The sequence below is a fragment of the Paramormyrops kingsleyae genome, chromosome 25 (assembly GCF_048594095.1).
Source record: "Paramormyrops kingsleyae isolate MSU_618 chromosome 25, PKINGS_0.4, whole genome shotgun sequence".
Lineage (NCBI taxonomy): Eukaryota > Metazoa > Chordata > Actinopteri > Osteoglossiformes > Mormyridae > Paramormyrops > Paramormyrops kingsleyae.
This window is the reverse complement of record NC_132821.1, coordinates 30,436,614-30,450,083: the sequence shown is the minus strand read 5'-3', so window position 1 is coordinate 30,450,083 and position 13,470 is coordinate 30,436,614.

The following is a 13,470-nucleotide window of genomic DNA, read 5'->3' as shown; positions in this document are numbered from 1 at the left end:
TCCCATGGAAAGTTTCTAATGTAGAATATTTCCAAAATTCCCCAGCTTAACTTCCCATGGAACGGAAAGTTTCAGGAAAATTTCCAGAAATTTTCCAGCCCTTTGCAACCCTAATAACCCCTGTATCTCCTCATTCGACGTACCTTCCCACACTCTGTTACATGCTGCTGTGCTGCCTGTTTATTACAGGCCTGTCATCCACTCCAGGTCTTCACAGATCCCATCGCTGCAGTCCAGTCCACCAGCTCCATTTCAGAACCCCCCAGTTCTCTCCTTTCTGCTGCAGTATGGAAGTTCTGTACATCACCTATTGTGTTATAAGTAAGATAAACTGTAAATTAGACTGGGAATTATCATAGTGTTCTGAAATACAGCACCGGTGCATTATTGTATTGCTCTGTATTATTGTATTGCACTGTGATATTGCATTGCACTGTATTATTGCCTTGCACTGTATTATTGCACTGTGATATTGCATTGCATTGTATTATTGTATTGCACTGTATTATTGTATTGCTCTGTATTATTGTATTGCACTGTGATATTGCATTGCACTGTATTATTGCCTTGCACTGTATTATTGCACTGTGATATTGCATTGCATTGTATTATTGTATTGCACTGTATTATTGTATTGCTCTGTATTATTGTATTGCACTGTGATATTGCATTGCACTGTATTATTGCCTTGCACTGTATTATTGCACTGTGATATTGCATTGCATTGTATTATTGTATTGCACTGTATTATTGCATTGTCCGTTTTGACAAAATAATCACTGCCATTTACCCTCCTCCTGCTGTCCTCCCTTCTTCTGCTCACTCCATCTGTTATGGTCCCTCCCCTGGACGGGGCCGTAACAACTCTCACATAAAAGTTGCATAAAGGTGCCATGTCATTATTGACTCATTTTAGAGAATATGACTGTAGTGAAGCAGATATTTATTGTGACTGCAGATGATACCGCATACAATGATGACTGTCACGAACTGTTTCCAGTAACAAATCTTAAAACAACACAAATGGTGAGAGAAAAAGTTTAAATCTCTGGTCTGGTTCTGGAGCCAAAATACGGCTGTTTTGAAAGCATGACAGCCTCCCCTGTGAGTCAGCACCTTGACAGAGCGTGTTTATAAAGGCTATTATACAGCCGGCGGTGTAATCCGTGTGGCTTCTGAGTCACATGACTTTGAGGGCTTTGCAAAACAGTTGTGTCAAACTGAACACATGGAGAATTAAACGCTGATTTTGTGAGCCGTGTCTGGTAACGTGATTCAGTGGTGCCACAGAGCTTTTGCAGCCATGTTGTTTGATGGACATTTTGAAGGTGAAAGTGATTTCTTGTCATTGTTCACACACCATCGCATACAGTGCACAACAACAAAATGTGTCCTCTGCATTTAACTCATATGTGGCATAGCAGTGGGCAGCTAATATTTAGCAGCTGAGGAGCAGTGAGTGAGGGCGGTACCTTGCTCTGGGAACCTCAGATGTACTTTGCTGATTGGGGATTCGAACCAACAACCTTTCAATCACAAGTATGCTTTCCTAATCACCAAGTTGGAGTTTTCTTTCTTGTTCCAGAATTGACATAAAAGCTGTAGACCGTCATGAAACATTTTACTTGAGCTGGTGATGTGTTTTGAGTGAAAAAGAAGCAAAAGAATCTCGTCAACAGGTTTGATGAGTCGAAGCTGAAGATGCAGGGGTCTAATCCCTTTTTGGGAAGGGGGGCTGGAACACTGCCCAGCCTGTGGTGTCTGTATGGCCTGTTTCCCTCAGCTTCTCTCTCCTGAAGCTGACGGCAGCTCTCCACACCATCACTTCACTATGGGAACGCCGACGCCAACGGACTTTCCCAGTAGCATCCAGTCACCCGGCCCCAGTGCTGCCTTCCTTGTTTCCGAGAAAGGGCAGAGATTCCAGTAAGAATCTGGTGCCCGCAGAACCTCTCCAATCCAATCAAACCCGAGATCTGCCTTTTTGGCAAATTCTTACTCTGGGCCTCGAGAGCCGAAAAGCCGGGAAGAGCCGGGTGAGTGACCGCAGTGTGAGGTTTCCTGCCAGAGATTTTTGAAGCACACTTGACCGGCCGTTCCCTTCCACCCACTTGGCACACGCTCAGATTGACTTTTAACTTGGAGTCGGCTGCACTCCATATTTAATGAGACTTAAAAGTTTGCTACGAAGGGCTGAATATCTGACTCCACTGTCTCTGTTCTTTGAATGAGATTAATGCGAGTATTGGATGTGCGATTAATCATTCTCTATTGGTATGCATGAAGAATAATAATTAACTCTTATTGTGGTTCCCCCCGAAGGCATGTGATTATGGATGGATAACACGTCCGGGCTTAGACGGTTATGGGACCAGACATTATTTGTGCCGTTTCACTGTATAACACCTCAAGGCATCGGAAACCCTAATAGCGTTTCACCCGCTTTGCTTATGAATGCATGTGATGAGATGTGAATTTAGGAGCCCCAAACTGCAGCGGGTACAAATCAATTCCAACACGCTTTTCAATCCAGAGCACCTCTGCCTTACGCCGCTAAGCGCTAATGGAACAAACCGGCTAATGGAACAGATGTGTGTGAGTGAAAGCTTCTCGGAAGCCGGTTGTGTTTTTTGGCTGTTCGATAAAGTGACTTTGAAACGGGCCGCCAGGTGGACCTCAGCCGTACGCGCGGGCTGGCGGCGTTCGATGCGGGGGATTTGGCTGACAGAGGCGGTGTAACGCTGGGCGAGCGGCTAAAGGCTAGCCAGAGAATAGCAAACTGTCAACGAGAGCAGAATAAGGCATTCTAATCAGGAACCAACATGGCGTTACAATGAGTGTGAAACTACCTGGGCACCACTCAGCTGAAAACTTTTTTTTCTTTGCGAACAACAGGGAGCGTTGATCCAGATGATGGAGAATACAGTCTTACGATTTTATGGCTGTCACTGGGAGACCTAAGTGGGCCATTCTGAGAACAGTACCAGGCCTGAATTGCTTTAGGATAATATCCAGCTAAATTAATACATGTATAAATAAATACAAAAATGATATATATATATATATATATATATATATAGAGAGAGAGAGAGAGAGAGAGAGCGGGAGAGAGAGGGAGAGAGAGAGAGGTTTTACCCTTGTTAGAGTACCTGGAAAATATCTCACACCGTTGACTATTAGGTGGGTCAGATCAGTTGCAGTCTTGCTTGCCTTGCGCGCAGTTAGAGAATCGAAATGATTTCTGACCTTTTTCTTTCTTTGTGGCTCTAAATGCTGCCAGGAAGGTGTATCAGCGAAATACCATCACTGGGAAAAGGAAAACACTCCCTTGATGTTGTTTAAAGCGATTTGTGTCGACCTGTTCCTCGAGGGAGCCTCCAGCCATTTCCGCTCCCCCCCCCGGCTCCCTGCCAGGCAGCAGAAATGTTGGCCGTGTGGGGGATCCCCAAGGATCTGGGTTGAGAAACACTAGTTTAAAGGGCAGCTCCTTAAAGGGAATCACAGCAGACGGACTTGCTGATTCTGTAGATAACTTCAGAAACACTTTACTTGAGGCACAAATACATATTTAGGGAAAGACCTCAAAACGGCACCTTGTTCTGCAGGAGAACCACGTCAAGAATCGTCATGTCATCAGTCACTCAGAGTATTCCCCATTCTGGTCTTGATCAATAATCAGAAGAAATACTGGATTTACATCAAAGCACTCTGTGACTCTAATGTTGTTTCAAACATATTTTCACTATCTGTGCCCAGCGTTTTCTTTTACTGAACAATTATTAATAAAGAAGCGCCTTAACAGAATCGGTTATCAGACAACCTTCGCATACTTTCTATCCATTATAATGGAGCAGCAAGACATAGTCGGATGACAGAAGCGAAGTATTTGTGTTACACAGTCTTCACTGCTGTATTTGACCTTTGTATTTCAGAATACCCTTAAATACCACTGACAAGTCTTCCTGTAGCTCTACTTCAGTACCAGACATTTTCTATCTGGAATATTTTTATTCATATTAAAGTGTGAACACAGCTTGTACAAAAGACAATTACATTACTACAACAGAGTCAGACACCATTTAATGTCAGGTGAATTCTCACATTTTCTCACAAAGTCACCTGCATGGCAAATGCTCGGTAGATGGTGTGATGCCTGCAAAATATCACGGTATGATTAAATTATATTCAAATACCAGAGTAAGACGTCATACATAGAGAAGCAAATAAAGGTACCATTAAAAGGAAACATTTTATGATTGTGATTAAGTATGTTCCTAAATTGTGTTAACCTTTGTCAACAGATAAATATGTTTGTAAACAAAAGATACTAATCCATATTTTATTACTTGATTGTATTTGGGGGCGTAGGTAATCCAATTGAAATGGAATATCAAGGCAGATGTCACCGCTCTATTGAAGATAATGGAATTTCGGTTGTGCAATTTCTTTTCAAATGCAGGGTGGTTGTTAGGAAGACATTAAGATGGCAACTGCACACAAGACAGATGTCAACGAGCCGGTCAAAGGGCTAATTCACATGTTGATTCTCTGCTGCATGAATACTCAGTGGCATCCATAAAGTCCTTACACATAGTGCTAATATATCCCAGGAATTCCTTACTAGTCTGTTATCACTCCCTGTTCCCTGAATGTGCTTAATGTTGAACTTCTGGCCCTTGAATAGTCTTATTAAGTTCTTGCTTTGTTGGAGGACGTCGTGCAGCCCCTGCTGCAGTACTGCTTACCCGTACCCGGGCATTCACTGGAAGCTGAGCATGGCATATTAACAGCATGCGGAGGTGACAATTTCAGGTCCAGAGAGTAAAAATCCGGACCAAGATTTTGTTTCAACCAATCAGTTGAGTACTCTGTGACTGTGACTCTTTATACGCAACTGGTTGGTTGGAACAAAATCATGGCCTGGATTTATACTTTCTGGACCTGAAATGTTCACTTCTGACAGCACACACGTGTGCATTATGCTATTTGCTATCTGCATACGTCACTATGGACAAAAGCATCTGCGAAATATGTAAAATGTAAATAAAATCCTATTTCATAATACAGTATCATACCTGGGGTTAATTTTCTCGAACTCAACTCGCTACTTTTCCAAACCTTGGGGTCCCGGACGTGCCCAGGATGAGATGCCACCCCAGCTCCGGGCCCAGTTCAGCCTGCCCATCACACTGCCCTCTTAATGCTTTTCTCTCAGCATTCATTCTGCCTGCCACATTTTTACATTCACACCCATTAGCTCTCCTCTGAGTGTTTTCTTCTTCCCCTGTTCTGAGTCAGTGGGAAGCCTTTTGCCATTTCGCCGCTGCGGCGAGTCTTTCTCAGCAAGAATGTTACTAATTGTTTCCCTTCCTCCCCAACAGGCGCCTGGTCGCAGCGTGGAGAGCTCCCTGATTTATGTTCGCTCACTAACAGACTTCCACTGGCTCATAAACCAGAGTTCCTCCTTGTATCAGGTGACCCTCAAGCGAAGCAGGTGTTTCTCTTAGTGTAGCTCCCGCCGCTAGGCTAACTCTCAGTCCACAGTGTGTAATTTCTCTTTCCGGATGTCTGGCTTACACACATGACGGCGTCGCCTCAGTAAAGTTGTGCTATATTCTATAGCATATTACTCTCTGCTGGATCGCTGCACTGACCAGTAAATATGAAGGAACAGAACTGAATACATTTTCTGAAAAGCAGTTAATGAGCATCGTCGTCTATATTCTATATCTATATTCTGCACCAGAGCTTGCTCATGAGAATATTCTATTCTATTCTATTCTATTCTATTCTATTCTATTCTATGTCCTCTATCAGAGCTTTGTCAGAAGATACTTCGACCCATATTATTCTTACTATCGATCCTTCACCACAAGCTTGCCATCACATTAAACATCTGTCAAAATTACATCATTCTTGACAAGAACCTCAGTGTTGCCAAACACATGGAGACAGCCACCCTGTCCATCTTTATTGTGCACCATGTGACATCTGACAGGTTTGTGACACCCTCCCGGAGATGTGGATGCAACTACTGGTCCAGGCTATGATCATCTCCTGCCTGGAAAGTCGCAACTTCACCCTTGCTGGTCAAACTCCAGCATCCTGCTGCTTGAGCTGAGCTCAGCCTCCCCAAAATGTCACATGATGCTCCGCCACTGATCCACTTCCATCGTCTGAAAGGTCGGAAATCTAAATCCCGTCTGTTTTCCTCCTCGCCCACCGTGTGACACACTGAGCTTCCCTGTATCTCTCAGGGCCCCAAGTTCTCTCTCTCATTCTTCAAGAAAGGGATGAAGACTCGTCTCTCTTGACTATACTGCAGCTCTGAAACCCAGATTACTTCCAAGCCATTGCTCCCCATAACTGTTTCTCCTGCATGGATGTACGTATCTTTGACTTCCGGCATTTTCTACACTATGAGGTTATTTGCGTATCTAACCATGCAACCTGTGAAATGTCACTTTTTAAATGATTACAATGCTGCCTTAAATGTTAATATGGTTCACTGACAAATAAATAAATGGAAAAGCAGTGTACTACAGTTACTACACCTACTGCTTCTGGTAAAACTATAATACAACTTAATACTAATGTCACAGCTTACCAGATGTAATATACTTTTCTTTGTCAGCTTTGACTTCAAACCTTTCTAGTTGGTTAACTTAGCCGACAGTTCGGTTTTATTCATTGCCTACAAATAGACAGCTGGATTCTGGGGCTCTGGGGTGTAATAATAGTTCCTGTCCAGTGGTTTGAACTGAAATTCAGATAAAAGTTTTTGGTCGTGTCCCATAATCTGCAACACCTTTGGCTACCCCGCTGCATGTGAAATTAAGATTCTTTCCGCTGGTTCTCCCTCTCCTACCCCTGACGAGAAAAATGAACCGTCGGAGCTGTGGTATCCGATGCTGCGGCGTTAATGTAAAGCGAAATCGCTGCCTGAACCAATCAGTTTCATTTATGTGTGCTTCTGTTCCTGTGTTGACAAATAAGCTTTTGGACGTTTCACATTCAGGTGCTGCTGGGGACGCAGCCGATGAAGAAAGGCCAGCGTAGAAGATCCAGCATCCATTGTGGCAAGATTTTCTTCTCTGTGTAACCGTCATACTGTTGGATATCTTGACAAAGAGATACTTTCAAAACACAGGAAATATTTTCTTGCATAGTGCATTGCTAATAAATGGCGAAAGATTCAGTCCTGCCGTATGTCATATTTTAGGGGCATTTAAGGAGCAAAAAAATTACAGCTATTACATCCAGAAATCAAAATACACTACATGAATTGGAAGGAATTTGTTCCACTCTCCTTCAGAACTTCTTTGAGGGAGGAAAAGTACTTTTACTCTTCTCATACATTCATTATCCAGTGACAAAACAATCCCTGCGCTTAAAGATTGGATCCTTATAATAAGCCCTAAAAACAGTGAAAGGGTAAAGAGGAATTCAGGATGCGGATTTGCATTTAAAGTAGTTTTTCCAAAGCCTCTTCTCCATGTCATCTCGACTGGCACTGTCACTTTTATCAGGTGTCTTCAAAGGTGAACTGACTGTAGAAGATTTGCGCATAAAGACAAAGCATATTGCTGTCTGATATTTGTTAGTCGGCTGCCCGATCCCGCATTAAAAATGTACAAATAAATGTGGATTTGCACGTATTGCAGGTAGATCAGTACTCGTGCGTTAATTTCCAGTTTTCTCTGAAATGTCTCATGTCATTCTCCTGAAATTAGCATTTTCGGGGGCTTTCATCCGAAGCCACAAACAATTTTGAGAACACAGGGTCAGACTCCCTGGGGCAATTGGTGGGTAAGGCTGGTGAAACCAGTCTGCCAACACTGGGATTTGAACCAACAACATTCAAATCGCAGCCAAAGCATCCTAAAACACAGGCCAATACACCCCAGCATCAATCTGAAGGATGAAAGCCTTAAATTGAACATTCTTCACAGCAAAAAACAACGAGTGACATAATATATTGTTTAATAACTGTCAGGGACGCCATGCTAATCACCATTCATTTAATTTTATTTGAATTAAAAGTCAGCTTGACGACTACATTTCATATATTAATGTGGTTATAAAGAAAAATTGCGAATCTGCATAAAAACTTGTGATTGAGGTGAAATATAACACAAGTATTATCAGATTATATAATAAACCTGAAATAACACACCATCACAATATTAGGAGTGATGATCCAAAAAGGCATGTGGGTAACAGCCATTCCCAGTACAGCCAGTATTGCTGGCATGTAGAACCTACAGGAACTGGGTATGTTTTGGTGCAGGAACACAGCGATAATGGAGATAATTCTGGCAGAAATAAGTCATGGTAGCCTGACGTGTATTACTTTAGTGATATTATATCTATATTGTATGATATTATATATATATTGCTAAGTGATATTTATGACTGGTATTCCAGTATATTACTCAACAGTGAAATATATTGCTTCAGTAGTTGTGGAGCTTCCCCACTGGGAAGTTCAGGTTGTGTCACACTGCAGTGGGAGCAGGTATTGGATGACAAGATCCTCGCAGGCTCCAGTAAGCCCCGCCTCTCGGGGGTGGCCAATAGTATGCTTGGATGTGCTCGATAAATTCTTTCATCAGGGACACCATCCCACCCCCACCCCACCCCCGGCCCTGTTTGGTGAATTTCATCACTGGGGATGCATCACACACAACACCGGTCATGGGCGTGGCCAATGAGTAATTAAAGTAATGGTTACTATAGGTACACGTTACTTTATTGTGCTCTGCATGCCAAGCCGAGAACTAATTTTCTAGGTATACCACTGCTCTGTGGTTCCATTCAGTTGTTCTCATGGCCTGTAGACCACGGAATTATGGCTTTATTAATAGAACAAGCAAGACCTCCAATTGTATATTTGAGATGAACTCCCAAAAATACAGGCTTCTGGTATGAAAACTCCTTCCCGATACTTTCCGAAAGCGTTCCCTCACCTCGGGTGTCCCTGAGTCATTATAGAAATAAATCCTTAATCATTATATATATTTCAGCCTGTTCTCTTTCAAGGCAATTTAACTAAGTTTTATAGAACATATGCGCCAGATAGGTGCCTCTGAAAGAGAGATAAAGGACTAAAGGATCATTTATTTTATTTGCAATGGCTGTAGGAGCTGAACACTGCTTGCTGTTTTACAGTCCGGAAGGTATTCCTTGGATTCTTCAGTTGAAAATACGCTCATCTCCAGCCACATCCCAGCAACAATGACACGGTTCTGGAACTCATGTAAGGCCACGCCCCCTTCAGCAATCACCACGCCCATTTGGGACATGCCACGCCCCCTTCACGCCATGCTTCTTGGCTTGAGACATTTAATATATGTACATGTCGGCACCTGTCAAAGGCACCCGTAACTGCAGAGTAGCGGAATGGAACGGCAATAGCGGAATGGAGAGAACAGGAATTTCAGACGAGTCCGGTGATTTTCCCGTTTGGGAGCAGAGAGGAAAACAGCGGACGTCCTACTGCTGCTTGAAGACAGATAAGAAATGAACTGGCTATCCACTGATGGCAGAATCCCGAGAATAATTACACAGCGGTCAGCTCAGCGATACTGTAACCGGCAATGTTTTCACTGTTACAAAAAAATTATTGAGAATCAGGTACATTCATCCTGTAAATGTAACATCCATCCATTCATTTCCTGTAACTGCTTATCTGGTGCAGTGCTGTGGGTGGGGGGAGGGTGACTGGAGTCTGTCCAGGAAGCGTAAGGCGCAGGGCTGGGGTGCAACCTGAATGGGATGCCAGTCCATCACCGGGCACAAAAGGCTGTAATTTACCTAACTGCATGGCTTAGCGTCCCGGGAGGGAATCGTCATATCAGCACACCCACATCCAGGCACTCAGCCGCTTAGTCAAATTACGGGCTTGAATCCCCCCAATGTAATTTACTTGCTCTTCACCAGGCTTGTAGCCAGGTAGCAAAATAGCAGAGTTGAAACCCCCCCCCCCCACAAAAAAGTTGGTTCTGCTCCTCAATCAGTATGGCACCCACCTTCCCTCCCCTGTTTGGCAAAATCTGCCAAGGGACCTGCCTACTTGGTGAAATCCACCGAGGCCCATGACCCCCCCACCACCAAAATATAATCCCGGCTACAGACTTGCCCCTAGCAAAACATTATATGTGACATAATAAAATGATCATTTTAAAAATTTGTTTTACTCTGCCTTGAGCATGTAGGGTCCGGACCCACCGTGTCCTGGAATAGGGCAAGCGGTTACAGGAAATGGATGGATGGATGGGTTTTAATACCCTGATTGGTGGTTCAATCTGCAGTCTTCCCAAATGCTATGCCTTGGCATGCTGTAGCACATTATGATAAGAGAAAGGAGGACGCACAGGAAAATGCTGGCTGCAAGAGGCCGAGGCCAGAGAAATGCTTTTAAATTTCCCAGAGGAACATGTGTAATTGGACGAGAATGTGACATTAAGATGCAGATGGAGCTGTTTCCCAAATTCAGTGATATGTCTCTAATACCCACACAGGGTGCGATGATCCCGTCACAGATTTAAGACAATTACACATTAATACCTGTCTGAAGCTCAGATTGCATGATTAGGTGAGTCGCTTAATGACGAAAGGCCAGGTGTGTGCCGTGGTAATCACCTGACTGCCACCCCCGGTACACGCCAGCCCTGCTCTCCACCTAATGGGAGAGCAGAGCCCATGCCTGAACTTATTGGCTGCTCAGGAAGTCCATTTTCTCCAGGCAGCCAATCGCCACTAAGCGGGGGAGGGGCTTCTGTGCAGAGGGCGTGGCCTTGAGTTCCAGTCCAGGCACTTTTCTCCACACTTCTTGCTACACGTTTGATACCCGTATTTAAATCAGGCAAAAATGATGGACAGCTGAGTGATTCTTGTTCACTCTGGGAGTGAGAATATGGTCATCAGGATAAGAGAGAGGTCAGGTCTTGAGGGCATTTGTCCAAAGTACCTGAGCCTTATTACTAGTCTGAGAAGCTCATGGGAGTTTTACTTAAACAAAAAAATGTTCTGTGGGCAGAATGAAAAATGATTGGTTCAGAGAGATAACCAATCAGATTGTAGAGGAGGTGGGACAAAGCAATTTGAGGAGGTGGGATCAACCAATCAGATGTCTTGGTCCCGCTACCTCAAGTTGCTTGGACATTTTTCTTTCTGCCCTCAGAACATTTTCGTGTAAGTAAAACTCCCATAAGCATCCGGAAACCCCAGATGCTGCTTTTGTTTTGGCTCAGAACCTGCCGCCAGAGCGCATTTCCCACTGCAACCGGACCACTGTCTGACTCTGTTTACCTGTGATGACGCCCACGGAGCTAGCTATTGTTTACACTTCTACCTACTGTTTTTGTTAAACTGTCTCCGCTTTCTTGCACAAAGAAAGCCACAACTTTTTCCTCCCACTCGGCATCATATGGTTCTGTTTGCTGATCTGCCCAGATTGAGTCGTAAAAGCAGAAATTAGTTGGCGCCAAAACATATTAATATGCACTTGGCAACAATGGGAGTCACTATGCTACAATAGACTTTTAATTAGCCCTTTCACTTATGTTGTTGTGGGTAATTCTCATACAGGCACTTCTCTAAAGTCTCATGTGTGTGTTTTATTTCTCTTTTAAAACAACAGGGCGCGGAATAATTTTTTCTTTATTGAATTCTCGACAAGCCAGAATTGCTATGTTATTCGCTTTCAGTCCTTTCCCAGTTAGAGTGCTGGTAATCCAGAGTCCATCACAGGGGACTTGCACTTGCATTATTTACCGGCATTCATTCGGGATCACGTGGGTTTCGAAGCCCAGCCCTGGAAGCATGCGTTCACTCTACTGCCACGCCCCCTGCAGGGACTCTGTGGAACTGCGCATGGCCACATCACTGGGGTGCGTGGAGTTTCCCAGTCTTGGTCATTGAAGCTTATGCTCATCATTTGCTCCACCGAACTATCTAGGGCTTAAAAGGATAGGGGCAGTAAGGAGATTGATGCTGAAATTCTATCTGACATTCCTCTCCTTGGATGCTTTGAACCCATAAATTAAGCAATAAATATCCATTTCTCAAAACTGTTTACGCCATGAGTCTCAGAACCAATATATAGATGTATTACTGGACCTAGTTACTCATGCACATCTACAAGAGGGAATATTTTCTTATGGTTTATTAAACAAATGATATTTGCTATTTAAACATTTATAAAATGTGGTTGATAGTGACATAGCTAAATGACTCTATTAAGTCCCTTTGAAAAGGGAAGCACTTACCTAAGCTAGGATAGCATCTATAATTATTGCATGAATGCCATCGTTTAAATCGAGGCATTTTCTGTAACGCATGAAATGCGGCATTTACTGAAGAGAGACTAACGTCCCATCAACAAGGCAGAAATTCAAAGAAACCTGAACGAATAACTCTGGGAGTGTAGGAGGACAACGTTGCCACAGTAAAAGTGCTCTTTTCAGCTCAGCTTACATCCCGGGACCACGTAAGATGTCAAGGTTAAGTCACGATGGATGTGCGTGAAATGCGGACGACTAGCTGAATACGCGTCGGGTGTAAATGAGGGCCACCTGCCTGGAGGCAATTTCCATGAGGGCTTAGTCGAGTCAGAGTCGTCCCCCCCCCCCAAAACCACATATTTGCATAGCCCCCCTGAGCTTTAAGGGCCCCATTCTGGACACAAAAAGTCTGCTACCAGCTGGCTCAGCGTGATCCTCAGACTACTCGCTAGTGATCTTTTGCATTCGTTGAAACTTCGGAGGGGGTGGAAGCCCGAAGTGACTTTTTGAGTGCGGACTCATGAACATCAAACCCACCCTCACCCAGCGGGGGCTGACCACTGTGCCACCAAACTGCCCTCACTTTGAATGCTTCCATATCGTAATCATAACGTTCGGTAAATATTTGTAGTGTGAATATTGGACTAATCATTGTTTCAGAGTGTCTTTTGAAAGATTACAAATCATTATAAGATCTTAAAACCTTTTGTCTCCATTTTGTAGACATACGCATATGCCAAAAAAACGACGACAGTAATTTAGACTCACGTCAGGCTGAAGAAAACTCTCGTTAGTCCTGCTGTAAGCTGCAGTTCTTAGCTATCAATCACTCAGCGATTTTGCGCGATACAATTTGCTATGAAGTGTGGCGTTGGTGAATGCCTCATCTGTGCAGCGCGTTGAGTCAGTCTGAGGACAGGGATTGCTCAAAGGGACATCTGAAGGCCTCCGGGGCTTTAAAAGTAAATGTTGAGGAACGCTTAGAAGATCAAGGTGAAGACTGCTCTTGCAGGATGAAAAAGCACAGTGTCATGAGCCAAAATTAATTTTTTAGGCAAGTGTTTAATTGCATGGATGGAATCTTACTGAAATAGACAGCCCTCAATTCAATGGGCTAAAGACATCCTTGTAAAAGATTTTTGTACTTCTCCTGGAAACGCTCTCACGGATATATGACTTTACC